The sequence below is a fragment of the Mytilus californianus genome, unplaced genomic scaffold (assembly GCF_021869535.1).
Source record: "Mytilus californianus isolate M0D057914Y unplaced genomic scaffold, xbMytCali1.0.p SCAF_1, whole genome shotgun sequence".
NCBI lineage: Eukaryota > Metazoa > Mollusca > Bivalvia > Mytilida > Mytilidae > Mytilus > Mytilus californianus.
Genome location: NW_026262581.1, coordinates 81,095,303 through 81,106,048, shown reverse-complemented (window position 1 = coordinate 81,106,048; position 10,746 = coordinate 81,095,303). Strand labels below are relative to the sequence as shown.

General features: G+C 31.7%; 1 pseudogene; it reads left to right on the top strand.

Moving 5' to 3' along the window:
• Positions 1-9,264: 9,264 nt before the first annotated feature.
• On the top strand, positions 9,265-10,181 carry LOC127738086 (G-protein coupled receptor GRL101-like; annotated as a pseudogene).
• Positions 10,182-10,746: the final 565 nt, after the last annotated feature.

Genomic DNA, 10,746 nt, shown 5'->3' with positions numbered 1-10,746 from the left:
ATACGTATGTGTAACTGTTATATACAAATATTAATATAATATATAACAACAAACCAGAGTATACTGATTTGTATCATTACAATATAATAGTTATTACGGTGAGGTTGAATTCCCTGTCATTTATTCATCATACACGCACGAACTTGTCTCAGAAAAAAATATATCTCTGTACATTAACCTCACTTTCAGGTACAGAGATGTGATTTTTTTTTCTGAGACAAGTGCTGGTGACCATCCACAAGAACTTGCGGTCATCCGATTTTCAGTACTTCAGTATCTTTGATTCTCACTGATATCAATAGCATTTATGTAATATTAAAAGTGCAAATTTGATATCGCTTGATATCAAGTCAAGTTATTTAAATTAAATATCGAGAGTTGATGTCAAACGATATCCAATTTTCAAGAGTAGTTAAACCTATTTCTCTTATGGTAAAATGTCCTGGTACAACTGAATAGTCTGGTTGGTATATAAAACATTTTGTACGCTTCAGAATGTAATAATATTTGACAAAAATAAAATGTTCAGGCGAAAAGTGATTTGTTTATTATTGAAGAAAAGTGTCTCCGTCGCCATTGTTTAAATATGCGTCGTTTTGACCTTTTGAAAGTCATCGATGACATAACGATAGCCAATGAACATGTCGCAATTTTGTTTCATTATGCTGGATAAGCCAATCAAATTTTAATTTGTATTTCTCATGAGTGAAAATCCGGTTCACCTTTTTGTAAAGGTAGTTATACCAAATTTGTTGAACATGTCTGTCATGTTAAAGATAATGCATATTTCAAGGTTTTTCCTGTAGTACAAAACACCGAGGGGTGTCAGCATTGATTAAATGAAAGATTGACCTATCGTTCTGGAAGTACATAACTCCATATAGGTATATTAGGTAAAGGTAATCCATGTCCAAAATGGTTCGTTCATGTCTCACGTGCATTTGGCACTACAGGTAAAAATACAAAAAAATCCTATAGGATATTTTAGTATCCCATTCCTATATAGGATATTTAGTATCCCAATCCTTAAGGATAAAGCTATAATCATATAGGATATTCAAAATATCACACAGGACAAGTTATTTCCTTAGGATATTAAAATTTTTTGCCGCCAGAATTTTTTCAAATTATTTATTTCTTATAAATTTTTATATAGATATAAGAAGATGTGGTATGAGTGCCAATGAGACAACTCTCCATCCAAGTCAAAATTTATTAAAGTAAACCATTATAGGTCAAAGTATGGTCTTCAACACGGAGCCTTGGCTCACACCGAACAGCAAGCTATAAAGGGCCCCAAAAATTACTAGTGTAAAACCATTCAAACGGGAAAACCAACGGTCTAATCTATGTAAAAAACGAGAAACGAGAAACACTTATGAACCACAGCAACAAACGACAACTATTGAGCATCAGATTCAGACACTTGTCAAAAACAAGAAGATCAAAGAAGCCAGGTTATTTAATTTCACTTTCAGATATAGTGATGATGTTCTTTCCATTAACAATCCGAACTTTTCTGATTGGGTTCCATTCATATATTCCCTAGAACTAGAAGTTAAAGAAACAACAGACACGGCTTCCTCCGCCTCATTTTTAGATTTATACCTCGAATTTGACATATACAGTCATTTCAGTACAAGAATCTATGACAAACGAGACGATGTTAATTTTGAAATTATCAATTTCCAACACCTTAGTAACAATATACCAACTTACCCTGCATAAGGGATATACATTTCCCAAATTATTCGGTATTCAAGAGCTTCGGCTCCTACTCAGACTTTGTAAAACGTCACCAGTGTCTGAGCAGAAAGTTGATGAACCAGGGGTATGTCAAAGAACGTCTCGTCCTTTTTCTACAAAAGTTCCTCGGAAGGTACCAAGACCTTGTTGATGAATATTCCGTATCAACTTCACAAATAATACACGATGGTCTTGAAGTATAGATGCTGCGTACTGACGTTGTTTATCATCTTAATAACGTGTTATAGTATTCTTTTATTTGTCTTTATTAATATTACTTTAACTGTTAAGTCTGGGTTTTTTTGTGATATCCATTTGACGTGACTCTGTACTTATGTATCCCGTCATACTTTGAACGACAAAATTATTTTATTTTATTAATATTACTTTAACTGTTAAGTCTGTTTTTTGTGATATCCATTTGACGTGACTCTGTACTTATGTATCCCGTCATACTTTGAACGACAAAATTATTTTATATCTACCTGTGTGATGTCAATCGCGCGATTCTACACCAGTAGTTAAAATCTTTCAATCCTTTATGGGTGGATTTTACATAGATAAATAAAATCGTATAATAAAAAAGCAAAATGAGGATGTTTAATTTGATGTATGCCTTTTTGTGCTTCTTTGTTACATTTGTTTGTTTTTATAGTGATTAAGATGATAACACAATGTTGACTGCTGTACCCCTATTTTTTACATTTTTACCTATTGTGTCTGTTTGTTTTGTTCACCCATCGTTGTCAATATAATGGAATTTGATGCGACTGTCATACAAGTGAGAGGTTCAATCCTCCATTTTCTACATAAGAAAATGCCTGTACCAAGTCAGGAATATGACAGTTGTTATCCATTCGTTTGATGTGTTTGAGCTTTTGATTTTGCCATTTGTTAGGGACTTTCCTTTTTGAATTTTCCTCGGAGTTCAGTATTTTTGTGATTTTACTTTTTGTTAACATTTATTACTGGACAAACAGTATACAGCAAAATTTGTAACTGCCAAAATACAGTTTATTGCACGATGCAGTTTTAGAAATCTTACAAATATTCCAATAATATCTATATTCATTGAATTATGAAATAAAAATTCTTTCATGTTTTGCTTATCAATCAAATTAATAAATCAGTACAAAGTCATGATACTGTCTAATCACCCCGTCGGCCTCAATTAAATATCAGAAAATGTGATATGAGTGCCAATGAGACAACTCTCCATCCAGGTCACAATTTGCAAAAGTAAACCATTATAGGTAAAAGTACGGTCTTCAACACGAATCCTTGGCTCACACCGAACAGCAATCTATAAAGGGCCCCAAACTGACTAGTGAAAAACAATTCAAACAGGAAAACCAACGGTCTAATCTATATAGAAAACGAGAAACGAGAAACACTTATGAACCACATCAAAAAACGACAACCACTGAACATCAGGTTCCTGACTTAAACCATTATTATGAAGGAGATTTTTGTAATTCTGCGTGTTCCATTCCGGCTATGCTCTTTATAATCTTACAGCTCTTTTTAATTAATCGATGAGGCCATTGAGTTTTTGAAGACTACACATGTTTCACAAAACACGATTCTTTTAGGGAGATATTTTGCGTTGTTTACCTAGTGGTTCCCGGATATGATCTCAAAGTTTATTTCGTAGCGACATAACTTGGGAATGTTACCAGTATAAATACACATGGATAGCGGCTAAATTGAATATTGAGGAAGACCCAAACTGAAGAGAGGGGTAGTACAGAATTTTAGTAAAGGTTTAACTCTTAGAAGTATAAGGAATACAAATTTTGAAAATATGCCGCACAGCCCTATACTTTGACCTTTGAAAAAAACCAGTAGTGAATATGAATTTTCCATTCTTAAATATAATTTTTTGCGAAAATAATAGTGAGAGTGGCACAGTTTTAGCTGTAAAAGGAGTTCCTATGGGAAATTGCATTGTCTATATCTACAGAAGTGTAACCTATATTCTTCTACATGTACTTGCAATTATCTCATTTATATAGGACTATTTGAAAATTCATAAAATACATGTAGATGTAAGTGAAGCTGATACAGTTGGTAATAATGCAAGAAGTTATTCTTTATGTGTTACCCATTTTAACTTCAACTTATTTTGTCATGTCGAAAGAAACAAAAAACACTGCCTTAGCAATCGAAGACCGTCTTTCTTCTTTGCTTTAAAAAAGTTAAATTTAAAAAAAAAGCATTGTTTCTCCAGACAAAATAGAGGTTAAGATTTTAAATGTTGAGGAGATATGACCATTGAAACCTTTAGCAATAGGACTAATAAGTGTTAGAACATTTATTGTTCTGCCATTTTCCTGCATCAGGATTTTGTTTAATATGGCATACATCATTTTTCTTGTGATACTGTTCTAAATGTCTTTATTTATCATATCTAAAGACAGGAAGCATATAAGTTTTATCTGATATTGATTATAAAAAAAGTTTTATATAATTATGCAGTTGTTTAGAAAACAATACACGATTGTTATATTTGTAAGCTTAGATTTACATATGCGTTATCGATTTGTTCATATTCATTTGATACTGAAGGAGTCGTCAGATCCTGGTATGGTGATGTAGGGTCCATTCTCATAAGGTCATCGTACTTCTGCTCGTTTCTACAAAATTGAGAACAATGCAGGGAATGAAAAAAAATAATTACAGCTATATTTACAAAATAACTAACACATATAAAAAGAGGGTGATGACGGTCATTATGAATATGCAAATCATTAGAATTCAATTTAAAGTATTATAGTTGTAATGTACACTGAATTCACAAAATGTTCTTTTCTCAAGCAATATTTTTGGTAAATCATTGTTAAATTTCAGTTATTCAGATTGAAACTAAATTGATGAAAACAGATTATCTTAAAAAACATAACGATACCATTTGACTTCACCAGATGCACATTTCGACCATTAATGTTTCGTTATTGATCCGAGACTAACAACTCGAAAGTCCAAAACCAAATACATATGTTAACGAGCTGATTAAACCAAACAGGATCACAAGTAATATTTATGCCGAAGTTACTGCCTACCGTGTTTGTGATACTCCCGGGGAATAACATGCAGTTCATTAGCAGATGATGTATTAAGAGAGGTAGGAATTGATCTCAAACGTAAATCCTCATTCAAAGCGATACATAAATACTTCTGTAGAATGCATTCACAAATACATATATTTCATCAGTATTCCATCATCTTTATTGCCAGATAACAACCAATCGATGTTACTTTTCGAATAAACATGTTTACATGAAAAAGATACAACAAAGCAAATAAATATTTCAAAACAAAACAAATTAAAAGGTTTGATTTAATCGTGTTTCATTTTTTCAACATTTTCGTGCTATGATAATTCAATGCCTCTCCTCTGTAGTTTTATGTACACTAAAGAGATTTATTCTGTTGAAATAACTTTAAATAAATCTAATACTAACAATGAACACTGCCCTTCCCAGGATCTTGATATCTATATCATTAACGGGAATCTTAATACCAAAATTTATGATAAAATAGATGATTTTTCATTTCCTATTGTTAATTATTCATTTTTAGATTGTGACGCTCCCTTGCCACCATCTTATGATGTTTATATATCTCAACTTGTTCGATTCGCTCGTGTTTGTAACAACGTATTAGATTTTAACGAAAGTAATCTATGTACATATTACTGAAATATTATTACACCAGGGTTTTCGATATCACAAACTAGTGAAAACAATTACTAAATGTTATCATCGGTACAAGGACATCATTCGTAAATATAAATCAACGTGCAAACATCTTATACGTTCAGGCATTTCACATCCAATCTTGTATGGTAATATTCTTTACAAAGCACAAAAATATCGGCATTTACCTCAAAAGGTAACACAACCTTTAGAAAGACTTTAAGCTTATTAAGAAGGGATATAGTTACGATACTGTTGTCAGGTCATTAAGGATGGCATATTTTGGCTTCAATATTAATTCACTTATAGGGCTGTGCATCGGAAATAAACACATTTTGAATGATGAACATAAACCGTATCATGCCAACAACTGGTTTCAGAATAAATGTGTTTATTTCTAATGTATGATTTTTAACTTTCGTTCATTTATATATTTCGGAGTTTAGTATGGCGTCCATTATCACTGAACTAGTGCACACTTTTGTTTAGGGGCCAGCTGAAGAACGCCTCCGGGTGCGGGATTTTCTCGCTGTGTTAAAGACCCATTGGTGGCCTTCGGCTGTTTTCTGCTCTTTGGTCGGGTTGTTGTCTCTTTGACACATTCCCCATTTCCATTCTCAATTTTATTATATAGATGAGAAAAGGTTGACCAAAGTTTGAAGCGCAAAAATAAAATCGTGTAGAAAAAGATAACTTTAACCTTAAATTGATTGATATCAACTGAGTATTTGTTTTTTAAAAAAAAGAAAGTAACAGGAAAATGATATCCTCTGCTTTTTAGCAATGAAGAAAAAACAACGTCTTGTGTTTGTAATATCATGAATGTCAACCTCGCTTAGGCATCGATGGCTTTTATAAACTAACAAAATTGACTTATAAAGTGAAAGAAAATAATCAACACAGCTGCAAAATGTGTTGAAGAATTATGTAAGATGTTTCTTTATCTCTTTTTTGTCAGACGCTTTATAATAATGACTCATATATACAAGAATGCAGAAATCAAGGATGAAAAATCATTGTGAAAATTATATATACTTACTGATGTGAGTTATTGATAGTATACCTAGTTTCTGCAATAGATTTATAATACATAATTGTCTGAAAGGCGATCATCTTCATGAAAATGTAAATTATATACAAATACAAACCATAAAATTGAAATTTCAACCTTTAAAACGTTTCAACGTTATTAAATACAAAATTTATTAATAAACTCCTTAATGTCAGATCAGATTCATATGGTATTTTCTATACAAATAACATACAAATTGTAACATACGAAATGTCTGTTAAATCGTGAACTTTTTCATGTGTATGACGTCACGTTTAGCCATTACGTGTATGCAACAAAAGCATTCCTGAAGTTTCCCGGAATTATATTTTATTTCAAATTAAATTTTTAACGTCATTATTTCTTTTTGTAATGTATTAGAATCCGAGTAACACTACTTATTTGAAGCGTTGCCATGTTGTTATAGATTGAACACATATACACTATGTTACTTCAGACAACAAAATTCAGAAGATACACAGTATGTCAAATAATAATCGCAGAAATCAATTAATCGTATAATCTGCCTAATAAGGTAATAATGTAAAGAGCAAATTGCAAAATCAGATTTATCATGTTATCATAACCTAGTAGTGTGAAACATGGAAAATGGTAAATAAATGAACGAGTGTCGTCTATTTTAAGACGTCCTACTATTTCTGTGTGCTGTCAACACTGATAGTAACCTTACACATGTTACACGTGCATTAAGCTACAGCTATTACCATAACCTACATGACTAATATAAAACTAAGACAATAACATTGATCGTTTTCACCAAAAAAAGTGTTGTTCAAATCTTCTAGCAGACTTATAGCAAGGTATAACATTTTGCGTTATTTTGACGTTTTTGTCATTTACCGTGTTTTATACTGTTTGTTGCATTTTTTAAACTTGTGACACCTCATTCAGATGATTTGTTTGTTATTTGGTAAGATAAAAGAGACCCAATAAAGTTGGTTTAATTTTTAAAAATATGTATAAGGTTATAAGAACAACCTTATAATATGCATGTATACATATAAATTTCAAAAGCACGTTAATCCTGATATTCATCACACTGTGCTAAGGTATTTAGACACAAAATTTTAAAATTGGTCACATGTCTCCTACTCTCATCTTGTTTTCTTTGTTAAATGAGTTTCCACAAGTTTTAAATCGGCAGTGAATTACCTTATAACAGTAGACCATAGTATACACAATACGAGAACTGTCACCCATGCAAAGTATCATAATGGGATATTTATGTGCCTATGGCGTTTTGTATTATATTATTTAAATATTTGATAGGTCTTTTTTATTCCGATGATGTGCTTTTCATTCTCATTTGCAAATAAATCATGCCACTAGCATGAAGTGTTTTTTCTATAAATATATAAAAGATACAATTAACGATTACCATCTAAAAGAAATTTTAATGAACTTATAATTTATTACTGACTAACCTAATGTCAAGAAAAAAAGCTTAATATGTTGTATGGGTTTTGATCATAGTTGAATGTCGCCGGGAGTAAGATTATAGTCAAATTATGTGTTCTTTGAGATGACGTTTGTTACGACTTTTTGTCTTTATAACTAAAAATACTATGTTTATTTTTCAGAAAAGTTCCTTTGTCCTCCAGGATACTTAAAGTGTCAAAATAGTTACTGCATTCCTCCGAAACTGTTTTGCAATGGAATTCAGGATTGCCCACTAGGCGAAGATGAATTTAACTGCAGTAAGTGAAGACTGTAAAGAAAAGATATGCTGATAAAAATTGATTTTCTGTATTGAAATTACAAAAAAACTATATTGGTAGAGTTGCAAAACATTTAAAAAGAATTTTAATTTTTTCTTTGAATCAATAGAATCAACAGTAATAAGAGAAACAGAGGAAACGATACAAAGCATTTTTCATATATAATGAAATTAGATACACTGTACCAAGGTAAATAATTGCTCAATTGGTCTTATTTTTTATCAAAACTATTGATTTCAGGCAAATACCCGAATTTTTTACTGTTGACATTTTTGATCTTTCAAAAATCGTTTTTTTCATCCAAATATTCCAAACAATCGATATTAGAACTTAAAACTTTTAACTTAAACATGGTCTGCTTAAAATTTTGAATGCTTTTGCAGATATTTGAAAACTTAATTCTCATCTTCGAAATTAAGTGCCGTATTTTTATGGAGTTCAAACTGTGTATCGTTATATTACTTGTGTTGCCTTGTATATATTGGTCATTGCGTTGTACATTTTTAATTTATATACTTTGTGATTTCACAGGCAAACCTAATTGTAGTGGTCTTTTTAGACGCCACAGTAGTAATTTGTGTTTAAATCCAGACAAACGTTGTGATGGATTTGCTGATTGCCCACAATTTGATGACGAACTACTCTGTCATACCCAATGTGCAAGAACTTGTAAATGCCACGGTTTATCAAGAAAATGTATATTTGAAAACATCTTCGAAATTTCAGTTTTTTCTGAAATTCAAAAAATTGACCTGAGTCTGTCCAATTTATCATCATCTAGTTTGAAACTGAAAGATAATATTCTTTTGGCAGAATTGAATGTATCTATGACAGAGATTAATAATCTTGAAAGATTGGAATTATGTGAATCTCATAACCTGTTTTTATTGGACATATCTTTTAACCAGTTGACGGCTATTCCAAAAAATATTTGCAGAGGATTGCCCCATTTAAAAAGTCTACTTCTTTTGAGAAATCATTTCCTTGAAAATATTTATTCCAAACGTTTTCTGGATTACATAGTTTGCCGATGATAACGCTTCGACAAATTAATCTTTATTTATTGTCAGAAAATACTTTTATTGGTTTAACAAATTTAAAATCACTTAATCTCACTGACAATAAAATAAAAATGGTGGAAGATCGCAATTTTGCAAGTTTAGGCTACTTGGAAATTCTAGACATAAGACGAAATAAAAAAAGAACATTTCAGGAAAGTATATTTGAAGGTCTTACCAATCTAAAGGAACTATACTCAGATGCCTTCGTATTTTGTTGCCTTAGACCGGATTCTGTAAAGGAGGAAGATTGTTCACCAGCAAGAGATGAGTTCTCATCGTGCTCCGATATGATGAGAAACGGTATACTTAGAACCTGCTTATGGATTATCGGTGTATGTCGTTTGTTTGGAAACTTGATTGCTCTTGCTTATCGAATTTTCTAAGACCGAAAATCGTTGTCAAAGAGTTATGGCATTTTTATAACTAGTCTAAGAGCTTCTGATTGTTTGATGGGTATATATATGTTGACAATAGCATCAGCTGATGTAATGTTTCGTGGAAACTACGTTTTGAATGACCTGTCATGGCGGTACGGAGTATCTTGTAAAATAGCTGGAATTCTGTCTACAGTGTCTAGTGAAAGTTCGGTAGTATTTCTCTTTCTAATAACTATCGATCGATTTATCGCGGTCAAATATCCGTTTGGGAAATAAGGTTTGGAAAAAAATCAGCAATACGTTTATCCGTTGTTGTTTTCCTGACCTCATTCATGTTAGCCGTTGCCTCATTACTTCCTGGATCATATTTCGACGGAAATTTCTATTCACGGTCTGTAGTTTGCCTACCACTACCACTTACCACAGATAAACCAAATGGCTGGGAATATTCCTTTGGAATTTTTATTGTGTTCAATTTCATCTTATTCCTGATAACTGCTGTTACCTAGTTAGTGATATATAAAGAGGTTACAAATCTGATTCATATTAGATCCACCAAGAAAAACCAGGACTAAACCATTGCAAGGAAGCTTTTCCTGGTTGTAATCAGCGACTTTTTATGTTGGTTTCCAGTTGGTGTAATGAGTAAGAAATGATATAGATAAATGTGTTTTGCAAAGTTGTTTTAAGATTGCCTTTCCGTTAATAAAAAAACATATATGAAGAAAACGTAAAAGTACATTCAAGCAGATTTTGATTTGCACTAAGTAAGTAACTTATCGGGTAGTTGTTTTCGGCGGTTAAGCCAAGTTGAATAAATTGTTCATTAAAGGAACAAATATCAAACATAATACAATGTATCAAGATTACGTTTATTGAATGAGCATCTAGATATATAAACGGACAAAAAAGAACTGAAATAAACGTACACCCAATATTTAAACGATATCTTTGGACACTATAAAGATTTTTGTGTATTCCTGAGCATATCCTACTGGATATGTCATACCCTTTCTATTACCAAGTGGTCAATAATAGCAATACGTCGGTGTAAAAAATGAAAGTCTAAGACAA